The following is a 14,858-nucleotide window of genomic DNA, read 5'->3' on the forward strand; positions in this document are numbered from 1 at the left end:
CACACTACAATGTCAAGAGAGCTATAAAAACAGAAAGAAGGGAAAGAACCTCGTGAGGGCATAGGGTTCACTTTTGACATCAGCAATGATAGATATCCATCAATTCCGTTTCAAGAATATTTTGAATGAGTGTTTTGAGTTCTTTTGGACTCTTTTTTGACACCTTTGGCCCACTAAAGCTGTAAGCCCGAGGCCTTCAAAGTCAGCCAGTACTGGGACGTAATGACTGAGTACTACAAACGTAGAGGGCATTAATGAAAAAGAGAGCTCAGGCACACATCTATTTATAATATTTATTTTGTTGAAATTCTATTGTTAAAACATATTATTATATTTTGTAGATGTTTAAAATTCAAAGTGACCAGATTTTAATGCCCAACTCGGTATGTACATAATCAAAAATTAATAATTTTTTTTTTTGAATTGGACATCCTAACTATATGATAACGTTAAATTTTCCAAACGTGGATTGGCCACGGCTCTTCTGTCCCTTGTTACACGTCTCCTGATCAATGTTATTACTATGGAAAAGTCACCATATATATATAATAAAAATAAAAATTGAAAATTTAACCAGGCTTTAGTATAAAAGTAATTTTATGCAAACTTCCAAGGTAAATAATGCTATTATAAGTAATAACACAAAAAAAGACTTACAAAAGAAAACATTATATGTCATAAGAATAAGTATTTATATGTATATAATACTTCAACCTTAAGGCTTTCTCATAAATAGCTATCTTATCCCATAAGAAATTGGGACGAAGTAGGAGGAAACCTCCTTCCACGAGGAGGGTTATTTTTTTGTTTTTTAATAAAAAAATAATAATAACTCTAAGATAGAAAAAGAAAGTTTATTATTTAATACGGGTCTTTCTGCCTCTATGGTACTACAGAAACACATTAAGTGGTGAAGACGAAGGGTTGTGGAGAGAGACGTAGCAAGTTATTGCGATAAAAGATTTTTGCTACAAAATCCTTTTCATCAAGATTGAATTCATTTGTAAAAATCGATTAGGTATGGATCTCAAACTTATTATTTAAAAACCCAAATAACCCTAAACTCTAAAAAAATAATATTAAATTAATTTTGTACCGATTCCATTCCCTTAAATATATGTTGCCCCAATTAATTCATACTAATTAAATTCTATATCTCAAGTGATTTAACTATTAAATAATTTAATTATTTGTTTAAAATCCTCTAACCATATTTATTTTTTATGAAAATATACTCTAAAATTATCCCATCATAAACTTTAAGTTTGTATTGGATTCGAGTAGTACTCAAGCTCGAAAAAAAACTCTAATCAACTAAAGTAGAACATTTTATGAAAGTTACTCCGGCTCACCCGAAATATTATATGAAAGTTATCCAGTCAAAGAACAGTTACGATCAGTTCTTTGGGGCTAGTCCTTAGAACCGTCAGTCATTCGGACAGTCAGTAGTAGAACTAGTTAAAAAAGAAGGAGAACAGCTTATAAGTTTAGAACTGATATACAAAACTGACATAGACAGGGACTGAACTCGACTGTGGTTTTCAGTTCTAAATAAAGAGCGGTACAAGACTATTTGAGTATAGATTCGAGTTTTTTTAAAAGTCCAATTGGCGTACCTAGTATTTTTACTTTGTTAATTTTTACAAAAAGTACAAAATAGCTCCCATTTTGAGCTTTTATAATATGGTGTTATAGATCAGGGGTATCTAAATAGAGTCAAATGTATTTAATCTGGATCATGACAGCCAAATGATTATAAAATGAACTTTACGCTGGAAAGCTAATTGGCAGAAAAAATGAAACAGTTTTGCCCCTAGATCTTACTGGAGTTATCAGTATGAGGCTAAAGGCTTGAAAGTTTGGATACCCCTATTGTGAAAGATGCTTTTGAGTAGGGATATCTTTAAGGTCAGGTAACATGAGAAATCGTAACCTTTACTTAAACTCAACTTGACACAAGATGTCAAAACTTGAACTCGATGTTATAACTCGAATCCAATACTAATTAAACTCATTTTCTAATTTAGACTTTAACCAATTTATAAATAATTTGTTAATCCTAAATAATACTTTTTGAGTTTTTGTTTTATTTATTGAAATAATATTATCCTTTAATTTCCTACTTTTAAATTAATACCTTTAAAACTATAGTTGTTGAAAAAAAAAAATTAAAATGTAGTATTTTTGTCATTTATTTAAATAATAATTATGCTTTCTTTGTTATTTAAAAATCGTAAAAAACGTAAGTCTGAAGTAAATAAATACTTACCATATAAGGATAATAGAAAAATTGACCAAGGAAGAAAATTGTCCGAAATACAGGGGTTGGCAGGATTATATATTGGAGGGGATTGGTTTTCAAAAATGTATACCTTTTCAAAAAGGTTTTTTTTTTTTGAAATTTTTTTTAATATTTAATTTTTTCGAAAAACATTCCCAAATTTCCCAGCTATTCACAAAAATTAATTTTGCGGTATTCTCAGGGATTGTAGCCTCCCAAAGTGAAGGAATTTTTGCTTTTTACTAGAAAATTTAATAATTTTCTTATATATTTTTTTGCTGCAGACCAAACGAGTTATGTACGAGTTAAAAATGACTAAATGATTTGTAAACTCTTAATGCCTCAGATAAACAAAGTTGGAAGATATAATTAATATAATCATACGACAGGAGTTAGTTATTGCAGCATGTATAAGGTCCCAAGATTTTGGTATTTTAATAAGAAATAATCCCTAACATAACGTCAATATACAAAGATCTATGGATAATCCCAAGGAGTGTTATCTTTGATCTGGAATATGAAGCTTTGAGAAGCATCACGGCTTCATTTCTTTATCTTTCTATTTTTCCATATCACTTCCTTCGTGCTTTTGAAGTAAAAGAAAATTCACAAATTTTCTTTACATTTAAACAGTAAAGCTGTGTTTTGATGTAATCTGAAGCGTCAGTCCTTATAATTTTAGTAGATATATTTGTAATTAATAGTAGGGCCTGTTTTAAAAATGCCAACCACGTATATTGATTTTTTTGCTTCTTTGTTATGACATTCTTGGTATGACATTCCCTCTGGATATACAACATTTATATTTGAAAAAAAAAAAAATAATAATCAATCATAAATATCTTTTTGTGAAAGATCCCAAATTTATAATATGTCTCCCACATAAATTAGAGGTGAAATTTTGCGCTCTAGTATAAATTGCTACACACTTTATCGGTAGATTTTTGGTAGAAATTCATTGCCTCTGGATATATCATTTTTCGTTGCGTATTTAATTTATACGAGCTAAAATTTCCATAAAAATCATACTCCAAAAATCCAGCAACAACTATACCTATATGGAAGGTTTAATGAATCTTGCCCCTGATCCACCAAAAATCGACCTTATATTTAATGAATCTTCTATTCTTTTAATGAACCATAAGATATTTCGAGAGTGAAACTCTCAAGTAATTGATAATAACAACTATTAAATTTTTTCAATATCATTTTTAATATTTTTTTTTACCGATTTTTATCTAATTTATAACTATTGATCATTTTATAATAAAAATAAGTAACTATTTCAGATTTATATTCTACGTCTACATGGCGTGACTGTTGTTGACTTTCAGGGCTTAAATTGAACAATTATTAGTTTTAGAATGCATACATTTTTTTATGCTAAAAAAATTCTTTAACATAAGATTTTCAGACACTGCAATAAGTGGTCTGTGTTTTCCCTTGGTGTGAATTATATTTAGATCATAGTCCCCTCCAAAAAAAGAAGTTACATTTTTGTGTGCTTCAATAATGATTATTATATATAAACTTTTGGAACTAATGTCATATATTATACTGGGCTTGCATTAATATATATTTGTCACTAAATTTAAGATTCTTTTAGTATACTTATGACATTTTTTAAATACAGACTATTGCTGGCTCTATATACACATTCAAATGATTTAAATTTCCCAAAATTTGGTAAACGAATTGAGATTCCTACACTCTTCCCCACGGAAATTACTAGAGAGTATATTTTTGAGCAGATTTCATATTCTTAGAGGTAATATACATTATGTTCAAGGGTCAAAGACGACTTTAAATATTGTCCTGAGACTGGTCTCAATCTAAGCTCAGAAAACCTATTTTCTGGACCCAATGAGAATTTGTACCCTAGTATATGGATAGGAAAAAAAAGTGTGAGTATTTATTTAGCCAATTGCATGTGGAAATACGGGCTGTTTACTATATAAATACTCACATTCAAATCTTTCAAATATGTTCTGGGCTAAAATATGCATTTGTCTGGACTAAGATATTATGACCTCTTGCAGAGTCTAGATCTTAATCTACTGCACTTTTCAATCTAGACCAGGCTCTTCTAAGCCCTTGTCCTCCGTGAGAGATTGGATAGACAATAAATCCTTATGCATAATAGTAGTTTGGGTAGTGGGGCTGAATCTGGAGCCCTATGGCTTATAGAGTGAGAAGGTTGGGAGTCACTGATCTAGATTAGTATGAGGCTTGCAAAAGTAATACAAAAAAAAATAATTTTTTGAATTACAAAATATTAAAACTAACAAATTCTTTGATTCTATCAAAATATGACGAAGGAATACAAAATGAAGAAATGAGATCTCTGTTCTCCGTTTGCGTTGAATTCTAAAAAATTAAAGGCGTAGGTCAGTGAACAGTGCGATTGGGATTAATTATTCTATTGAAATCAATGTGTGTAGGTTCGATTCCCTGTCACTCCTGGAGAAGGAAATATCCTCCTCCTACGTAAGATGGAGGAATTGTAATAATATAATGCTTACGTATATTTAGTCAGTGCATCTCCTTCTGACCAATTATAGGAACATTAAAAATAGAGGATTACGTGTAGATTGAAGTCTGTAAGAGGGCAATCTATACTTTTTCCAAGCGCCGGATGTCATAAACGTCTTAGATATTGCTTTAGGACTGGCCTTAATCTATGTTTAGATATCATAGAGGATGCACTAAGAAATACTGGCTTATGCAGATCTCAAAATACTGAACTTGGAGTTTGAGGTATGTAAAAAGTCACAAAATAGTATGAACAACCTTCAAACTTCCGTCAATCAGGGCAAAGGTTTCCATAAATCTCGACTATACTAAAAAATTCCGTAAAATACAATGCCGCTCTTAAGTATGGACTATTTTTGCCAATGGCTGTTAGATAGATTCAAATATCATTTTTCATGATATCTCCAATTGATATTCGTCAATATTACATTTACAATTAGAGGAAAAAAGAAAATCTTTCATTATGAAAGCACCATGTATAAAAAAAAGTTTTTTTCATTACTTTAAAATGGTTTATTTTGACCTCATTTCTCTCTTTCTTTTTTAACAGAGGCAACGTTGAACATAAAATCAACATACTAACATGTACATATATTAGGACGGTTGCTTCTTCAACTTTTTTTAGAATTTCAATTAAAGCAAGTTTGGAAAAGTTGTCATGTGGTGAGTAAATAACAACTCTACGGCTCATACCCCTCCACAACAACCCCCTTCCGTTTAGTCCCAAGAAAGTACTGACTTCCTTTTACCCCTAGTATTTCAATCCTCGATCCCCGTATTCGTGATGTATTAGACTTCTCTTGACGTCAATACTTGTTAGTGCAATTTATTTAAAGTCCCTTACTAATTAATCTTGGATTTAGAAAGCCTTTAATCCAATTTTTTTTCTTCCTGTTTGAATTTATTTAAATAAAGAAAAACTCGTCTCTGTAGAGGCCACTATAACAAGACTTAGGTAAAGCACACCTGTTATCTTCTTTTTATAAATAAGTGATGAAATGGCAGTGAAGGTTTGTTTGGTCCCCTTCACCTGGGCCTTTCATAACTTAATTAAGCAGAAATGCCCACTACGTATCCTTGCATCGACCTTTATTGAAAGGTGATCCACCAAGACTCACGGATTCAAGTCCCTTTACATAGTTTTCTTGGGCCTCTGTAACGAAAGAGGACTCTCAGACTGAGAGTCGAATGAGTCAGCCTTTACATGAAAATATTTATTGATCATTTTTACGTCTCCTAGTCAGTAATTACTTTTTAATTCGAGCTCAAAAGTAGCATAGACAAAAAAATTAAAAATGCTTTATTATTAAAATAAAGCATGTTTCATTAATTGTCTAAATAAATAACTTTTGTCTTTTTTTTCAAACATTGACCAATCATCACTAAGCAATGAAACTTTGTATAAGTATTTTTCTTGCCACATGACAACTCTCTGCACTTGCTGTAATCGAAATTCAAAAAAAGTAGAAAAACAAACCTCCCTAATATTTTAATATCCCATGGCTTTAAATTTACTTACTCTCCAATTTGTATTCCCTTCCTATTCATCACACAACATACATGTTACTTTAAGTTGAAAATGCAGCCACATAATGTTCTTATAATTAATGAAAGAAAGGGAAAAGATTTATGTGTCTAATAGAGCCATTGCCAATATTCTGCATATTGAAGTCAAAATTATTTGCAATATGCACTTACATAAATTGCAACAAATGAAGGATCTATTTTTATAATTGGATTATAAATTACAATTTCACGTGACGCTAGTATTGTGAATGTCCACCATTTTGTAGCTAGTTATAATCAACATCCCTTTATAGAGAGTTTTTATGTCATGTTAGAATGATTGATGTTAGCTATTTTAGGGGGAGAAAAAATCAAGTTTGAAAACCATATCAAGGTAATTTCGTATTTTTTCCTCTATTTTAATGCTTCATACGATGTGTTTTAATCATCCGATGGAAACCAAGTATACCCCGTTCTGTTTGTTTGTCCTATTGACAAAAAAAAACTAGAACAGGCAGTTTCTTAGGCCTTATTGAGGCCAAATTTGTACCCCTAAGCCTCTTTGTTATAGACAGGAAAAGACTGTAGGGTGGATAAATAAGAACATCCCATCCGAGATCCCGAAGCTTCTAGTGAGTCATCAAAGATGTTTGCTCCCTGGAATTGTCTTGATTTAACACTTCTGCAAATGGTTCATACAGTTTTATGATCAATGTTCAGCTCCTGAGCGATACTACGACCCCTAACATGACGGTCTCGATATTTTATATGATTTTATAAACATTTTTTAGATGACAAGCCTGCCTGTGCATGGTATATCATTCACCTACACTACACCAAAACGAAATCGCTTGAACAACTGCTGTGCAAAACGAAACAAAAGAGTATAGAATCCGTATACATCGCAAATTATCTTGGTCGCTTTGGACGGATTTTTTTTTTAAGGTTTTAAAAATAAAAAATATGGCAAATTTCTTCCTTTGAGACCCCAATACTCGACGCACGATAATTCATGACTGAACCAGCTTTGCGCAATGTTGTTCATCATGTTATGATCCGATGTGACCAATATATACGTTACTCTCTCTATATATAACCGTTTTTACGTTATATTACTCGTACAATATACACGTAGTTAAAAAAAAGGCAGTAAATACAAGTATAATAATAGACAAATTTACACTAAAAACTTATGAAACTTCTCGTAATGATTAAAAAAAAAATTCTTAGCACCTGTATTCTGAATAATATTTGATGGCAAAGAGAAATGTCTGATATTTGAATTAAATCAATTATCTTGGTGTTGAATGTCCTTATGATTCATGGCATGAAATGGCTAGATTTCTACTGTTATTTTTGTTTTGGATAAAAATAGTAGGATAATTAGTGAAAAAAGTTGATTTATTTATGTACAATCGTACATAAGAATGTATAATGAGGTAATTTCATATTTTTGGGAAGCAGTGAAGGCTTAGATTGTTTTTTTTGTCATTACAAATTTGAGGGCCAAGTAAACAGCAGGAATAATTCATCATTTCCTTTCATTTTAATGGGGAAAAGGGCTTTTATTCTTATGTAAGTAAGTTATTTATGCATTTCCCAAAATGACGGACGTTAAGGTTTGCTGACTTCCTGTGAAAATGTTCTAGGGAGATTTTCAACATCTACTCCATAATTAATTACGTCTATTAGCAACAAATTTTTAATTTTATTTTAACTGTATTCATTCTAGAGAGAGATACCATACATAACATAAACATTTTAGTTTATAAATAAGTCTCTAGAAAAAAGTGATCCCCACGAAAAATAAGATTGAAGAAAATTACTCGAATAAAATGTATATAAATATATGGTATTGATTTTTAAAAATAAATCAAAAATAAGACTTCAAATGCAAGGCTCTTAAATTGTGTAGGAACTAAATCAATTAAGCAACCCAAAACGACATATGTGAAATTGATTCATTTTGTAATTTTCTAAAACCTGATTAAGAGGGATAATGTCTTATTAGATCTTCAGTAGATTGTTTTATGAAGTTAAACCAATCTTAGGAATCTGTATAAAAAAGAATGAATATCTTGCTCCAGCCGCAATCATTAGTGCTCTTAGACTTTCTACTTTGATGGACTCTGCAATAGTTAGTTTTTCTGCAATCAAGCTTTTGCAGTTAGAAATAGCATTTTGAATAAATTTGTATTCATTGAAGTGCTTAGTCTTTTTCGTTTTAAAATCCTTTAGATGACGCTTTTATTAAACTTTTTTTGGATGAGAAGGTTGACCATTTTATTAATATCGGATTGAAACTAGAAACTTACACATTTGGAAAGAAAAAGAAAATGGCCTGCCCTTCTTTAATTATACATTTAACAAAAATATTTATTATATTTTTCTAATACATTCTCAATGTCGAATTGATTTACTCTATTCGGCCGACATTGACCTCACAGATGCCTTTTGTGAAAAGAGTTGCAACTATTGCAAATGAAATTATGGCCCATGGCAGCCAATTCCTCGTCTACAAAGGCATTCATGGCTTCAAAGTTCTCGTGATAGATGATACAGGCTCTCCTTTACATGTGAGTTTAGAAAGAAAAGTCGAAGAGATTGACATCCAGACTGTATGGTAGCCAAATTATCTTGTCCCCGAAGGGGATGTTGCTAGCGAATAAAGTCTAGCTAATTTTCTCAGTCTGAGCAGAGGTCTCATATTGCTAAAAGACTACGTTGCCGTCAGATAAATTTGCCTGGACCTAGGGGAGAAGGTTGGCCTTGAAAACATTGATGCATGTACATGTCTACTGTGAGTCTGCAATCCTTTGGGAACCAGGTCAGGGAACCTACAATGGCACTGGAGGAAACAATGTTTAGCAGTATGGCTGATGCTGGGTATTTGGTGGTCTCGTTTTGTTCAAGCCTTAAAATTGTTAATGGTCTTACGAGACATTCCTATCAGCCTGGCCACTTCTATTGGAGTGAGGCCCACTATGCCTTGAATCTAGCTGCAATGCCATTTCTCGCTTGATTTAAAAAAATCAAAGAGAAGCAATTGCTGGAGAGTCATGGCTACCTATACAATTACAGACAGATATAATTTCCTCACACAAAACCTCTCAAATCAATATAATACAAGTGTGTAAGTAACAAGTTTCCAACCGATATTATGTACATATGATGTCTACAAGTTATAATTTCTACGTCTTAATATGTTTTATGGTATTTAATTACAGCATTACAACTATGCTCATATATATTGCGCTATCATATCATTTTAGTTTTGTAAAGCCATTTATGATGTATTTAAGAGTAATATAATTGTGGGCATTGAACTTTATATTGTGTGATAGACTATGTAATTTTAGATTACATTTTTTATATAATGACATTTATATGAATGTCAAAAAATACTTGATTAATGACCTATTGGTTGCACTTTGTACATTTATTGCTTAGAATACAAGCTACAACTTTTACTTAACTGCAACATTGTACACCACATATAATAGATGGCCTGAAAATCCGGGATTAACAATGAAAATACGTTTTATTAATCTCAAAATTAGTTTTTTTAAATTATTAAAATAATCATTTTTTTATTTGACTTAAACGTATAACACTTTTTAAACCATTGTTTAGCAAAGAAGGGTATTTTTTCCCATGGATGGAAACCATTGTAAATCTTTTTCCTTGAAGACCCAGTCTGCTTTGCGAAATATGGCAGATTTGCGTAAAAGAGATTAGTAAATAATAATAGTTAGTGTGGTGATAATTCAACTATATACCTCCAAAATGGTGTATCTATTGATTTTTATGCAATCTGGGACCCTAAATCTATGAAACCGCTCTATTAAATAGTTAAAATTAATTCCTTTAAACTGTGAGTGAACAAAATGTCCTCTTTTTTTGCCCTTGGATTAAGAAGATGTGTTCCTGATTGTTTTTATCCTGAGAAACATCAAAATGATCTTTATAAGCCAAAATGTCTGATTTTGTTACCTACATATTTAAAAAAAAAATATATGATTGAATTTAATTTTTCTCTTTGAAGCATCTAAATAAAAAAAAAAAAAGTTTACAATATAATATATTTGAATGATTTATCTTTTTTCGAATCGGAGAAAATGCTTTGTAATTACAAAAAAGAACGATAAATTCAACCCTTTCATTGAAAGTCTAATAAATTCTTCCTTTATTAGACTCAATGACAAATATTATAGTTTGTTGTATAGTGAGAACATACAACTTCAAAATAAGAAAAAAAAACACTCACAAAAAATAATGTTTAAAAGTTGTTTGGAAATATATTTTTTAGTACGCGAGGATAATAAAACTCTGATAAAAGGTGAAATAAAATGTTTTGATCATTTTTTGGCTTTATTTTTACAATAAAATAAACATAGCTAGGATTATACGATTTAGATGGTTCCAAACGGTTTTTTGGCTAATCTTGAGTTCCTGGACAAGAGAATAACAGCTCACATGTCGGCCCAACTTGACGATTTCCATTATTTTATCCACATTTTCGACGTCCATATTACCAGAACATAATCATTGGGACTACTGATTGTCTGTTGCAATACTGCAATTCTGTATTGTGTCCATAAACAGCATACATTTGTTGGCAACCTTTTCACCTTGGTCGTATTGATACTGAAGAATGTATCGAATGTTCTCATTTTTATTTCCATTTTGGAACGCTCTAACACACAACTGGCTTCAAATGAACTTGTTTAATGTGTACGCTTAACCTTTAAGGTTACTTTAAGCTTTTTTTTAGTGCAATGTAACGAAATTGAGCGAAAAACACTCGGAACTTTTTAATTTTAATCCTATCCTCAATAATATTGCGAGACGAAAGATGTTTATAGCGTAAGTAGAGGATTTTATAACTATAAGTAGGATTGTCTATGCATTTTTGAGGTTGTGCATTTACTAATCTAAAGAGTGCTTATTATATACATTATAAAAATGTTTTTTATTCTTGTGGAGGGAACTTACAAACTATACAGGGTGCGTGGACAAAATCTGCCGCTTCAAAAAACAACAACTACAAGCTTATTTTATAAAATTTATTGATAAAATAAAAACGAATATCTTTATTAGGATATAGAGCAGCTATCTATTCAATATAGTCGCCGTCTGCGGCCAAAACCCGCTCAATGCGGCTACGAAACCGAGAACAGGCATTTTGGATCTGCACTGCTTCTATCTCACTGAATTTCTCCTTGATGCAGGTGATGAGAAACTGCTTGGTGTTATGGGAGAAGCGGTTGGTCATGTTCTCCACGTAGGACCAGGCAAAGTAGTCCAACAGGTTCAAATCCGGTGATGAGGGAGGCCAAGAGGAGAAGGGTACCAACGCGAAAGCATTGCTTTTCAGCCATTCTAGTGTTCGCTTAGCTTTGTAGGCAAGAGCCGAGTCCTTCTGCTATATCCACAGCCTGTCGCTGACAACAGACTTGATCCACGGCATGACATGCCCCTCACTTGAAACGATCCCCAAAGACCATGCCAGTGGCCGGAAACTTGGTCTTCATGACCCTGGGGCGTCTCTGTTGTTCACAGCAATACAGCGATGGTTCTGGGAGTTGTGGATTTGATCCTGAACAAAATTCTTCTCATCAGAGAAGAACCAGAGCATGTTCGGCGACTTTGGATACTTCAAGATGTTCAGCAGCCTGAAGCTTTTGAGCAGCCGCAACCCTTGAGTCTTTTAAGTCAGAAGTTGGACTGTCTGACGCCTGTAGGACTTGCACCTTAAGTCCTCCTTCACTCAAGCCCTCACGGTTGACTCGGCCACGCCCAGGTCCCTCTACATGGCTCTCATAGAACGCTGGGGGTCCTCGTCGATGATATCTCTGACTTTGTTGATGAAGGTGACGTACCGGACAATCCTGGTGCTCTTCTCCTCCTTCTTCTTCCTGCCAACAACGTCTATCGGGCCCAATGACTCCTCCAGCTGCTTCCTGAGACTTTTGACCGTTCTAACTAGCATTGACAGAAGGCCAGAGATGTCAGCATTGCTGAATTTCATGTGATCTCTGTCATTGAACATAATAACTTTTCTTGGGCACTTAAAATGATGCTATTGCTACAAGCGGTAAACAATAACTGACGCCTATGACCCGGGAAAATTTTTAACAGCCAAAACAGACGGATCAGACATCAGCAAATTTAAGATTTTCTTCACGCACCCTGTAGTGTGTAACCATGAGTGTGCTCAGGAACCATTGAGAGTAAGACTGAGGATTAGTTTGAACAATTTTTTTTACTTTTTTTTTGTTTTTTAACCTTTTATTAATTACGGATAAGAAAAAAAACAACACCATAAATTTATGAATCATAGTTAGTTTTTAATAAATTATAAAAATTGAAAGGTTAATTCCTCTCCATGCTCAGGAGAAGAATTTATTTCTGGTTGGCTAATTTAAGGAAATTTGACGCCCCTCCGTTGTTAGTTATTATTAAAATTCAGACTCCTTGCCTCTCAGCCTTTTCTAATTTCAAATCCCACACTCATAATAGGCTATTTTCTGCTATATTACTGTTTTGGCCTACATGAGATCAAATGGTCTTGAACTCTCTCCAGTTTCTAACTGAGCTATATATGCTTAGCCTAGAAATTGAAATATGTATAAACCAGTGCTCGAGTAAGGACTTGTGTTTTTGTATGGACCGGGACGGATACTGATGACCCGAACAAGACTCAGAAAATATGGACTCGACTTCAGTTCTGTCATATACAATATTATTCAACAAACATAAAAAAAAAGAAATATTTAGTAACAAAGTTACTCAATGTTTTCAAAGTAAACCCCTCAACCCAACCCCTACGCTTATGGACTTTTTGAATGACTCATGTTACAGTTCAAATGTTGTTATTTTTTAATTGTTACTTTCAAGTACATTTCCTGTAAATACCAGCAAATTTGTATAATCTTTCTTTGTACTTCCCCCCCCCCTTTATTTTGAATTTGTCGGAACAACGTCGTCTAATCTAGCTATTTATTGAGTTATAACCGTGATTTTGTCTCCAAGAATGAGCTCAAATAAGTCATATAATCTCTATATATAATTATCGTATTAATAATTACGGATAGATATCTGTGGAATCGGCAGTTTCGAGCCGATTCCAATAATTAAAAAAATGCCGATTCTTGACGATTCTGATGCATCGATACACTTCTAAAAGAAACACAAATCCCACTTTGCATCTAGGGAGAAAATAAGCAGGAATCATAACTCCGATTTCGATCCTCAGTTCTGCAAGGACTACCAAAAAAACCTAATGAGCAGACACACTAGTTACTACTTTATACTTAGATGTGCCCTTCTCAAAAGTTAAATAATCTGCTTTAGAAAGCCTAAAAGCCGGTTCAGATTGCCAACTAGACAAGAAAGATCCTACTTTTTAACAAACATTTTAACATTTTAGATGAACCAAAGCAATGTGTCAATATCCTTTCTGTAAAAGTTGCAAAAGTTGTAGTTATAGAGGAGTTATTGTCTATTCTCATGAAACCTGATCAAATAGATTACTTTTTTTTGTGTTGATTCAAGGCTCATAAACTCTCTTTCTAAGTATTCCGAGCCTTAACAACGCCATGACTAATAAAAGTAGGTGAGTATGTAAGTAAGCCTCTTTCTTCATTTATAATAATAGTAATGATTATATGTAGTTTTCTTCTTAGAAATATTTTCTTTCTTTAAAAAAAATACTTTCCGTTGCAGACCTTTTTCTTTCTCTCTGTGGTAATAAATCGTAGTACCATATAATTGTAGTAATTTTGTTTCATATTCCTTTTTTTTTATAGCCGAAAGTAATCTAAGAAAAAAACAACACCTTTATAATTATTTATTCTTCTTAAAAGCAATAATATAATCATTGGCTTGACTCACTATGAAGACACATACATAATACCACAAAGGCCTTATATAAATTATAGTATACTTTTTCTTTAAACCTCAAACTGCACCTCTGCTCTTCATAGGGCTTAATTAGGACTTCTATATAATGACAGAGTCCAAATCTATTATGTTTCTTTCTGAAAGGTAATATAGTCCCTTGGCTAACCAAAGTTTTGTCAAGCTGCAAAATAATTATAGTTTGTTCCTTCCTTGTTAAAATTGTATGCTTTATTTCCGGTTGTTTTTTGTGGTTTGACACGATAGACAATTAAGGTTCTTCTATTTTTTTACCTTTTTTTTGGGGGGGAGAATTTTAAACATGTGGCCTGGCAATACAGTAGTAATACAAATGGATTTTTATCAAAATTGAGTTTCATTTACCTACATTCATAGTTTTTGTCAATTATCGTCAATTTCTGTCAAAAAAAAAACAAAAAAATAAACACAAGACTTTCTCATTAATCCTCATGAAATAATTCCAAATTTTTTAGAAAGGCCATATCGGACCCAAATGAAGATTCATATTTCAAATGACAGCTTTCAACTATAGTTCATATGGTTGAGTAGCTCAATTCATTCCAGAAATTTTGATATAAAGTACATAATGTACATAACATTGTCCATTAAATGTAGG

General features: G+C 32.4%; 1 protein-coding gene across 2 annotated transcripts in view; it reads left to right on the forward strand.

Moving 5' to 3' along the window:
* The first annotated feature begins 863 nt into the window (after positions 1–863).
* LOC121123428 (uncharacterized) overlaps positions 864–14,858 on the forward strand; it is a 58,130-nt gene continuing 44,135 nt past the window's right edge. For both annotated transcript variants that reach the window (XM_040718549.2, XM_071890534.1), the window contains exon 1: positions 864–1,018. The gene's annotated coding sequence lies outside the window, so the exon portion shown is untranslated. The remainder of the gene's footprint in view (positions 1,019–14,858) is intronic.

Source organism: Lepeophtheirus salmonis, chromosome 8 (genome assembly GCF_016086655.4).
Source record: "Lepeophtheirus salmonis chromosome 8, UVic_Lsal_1.4, whole genome shotgun sequence".
Classification (NCBI taxonomy): domain Eukaryota; kingdom Metazoa; phylum Arthropoda; class Copepoda; order Siphonostomatoida; family Caligidae; genus Lepeophtheirus; species Lepeophtheirus salmonis.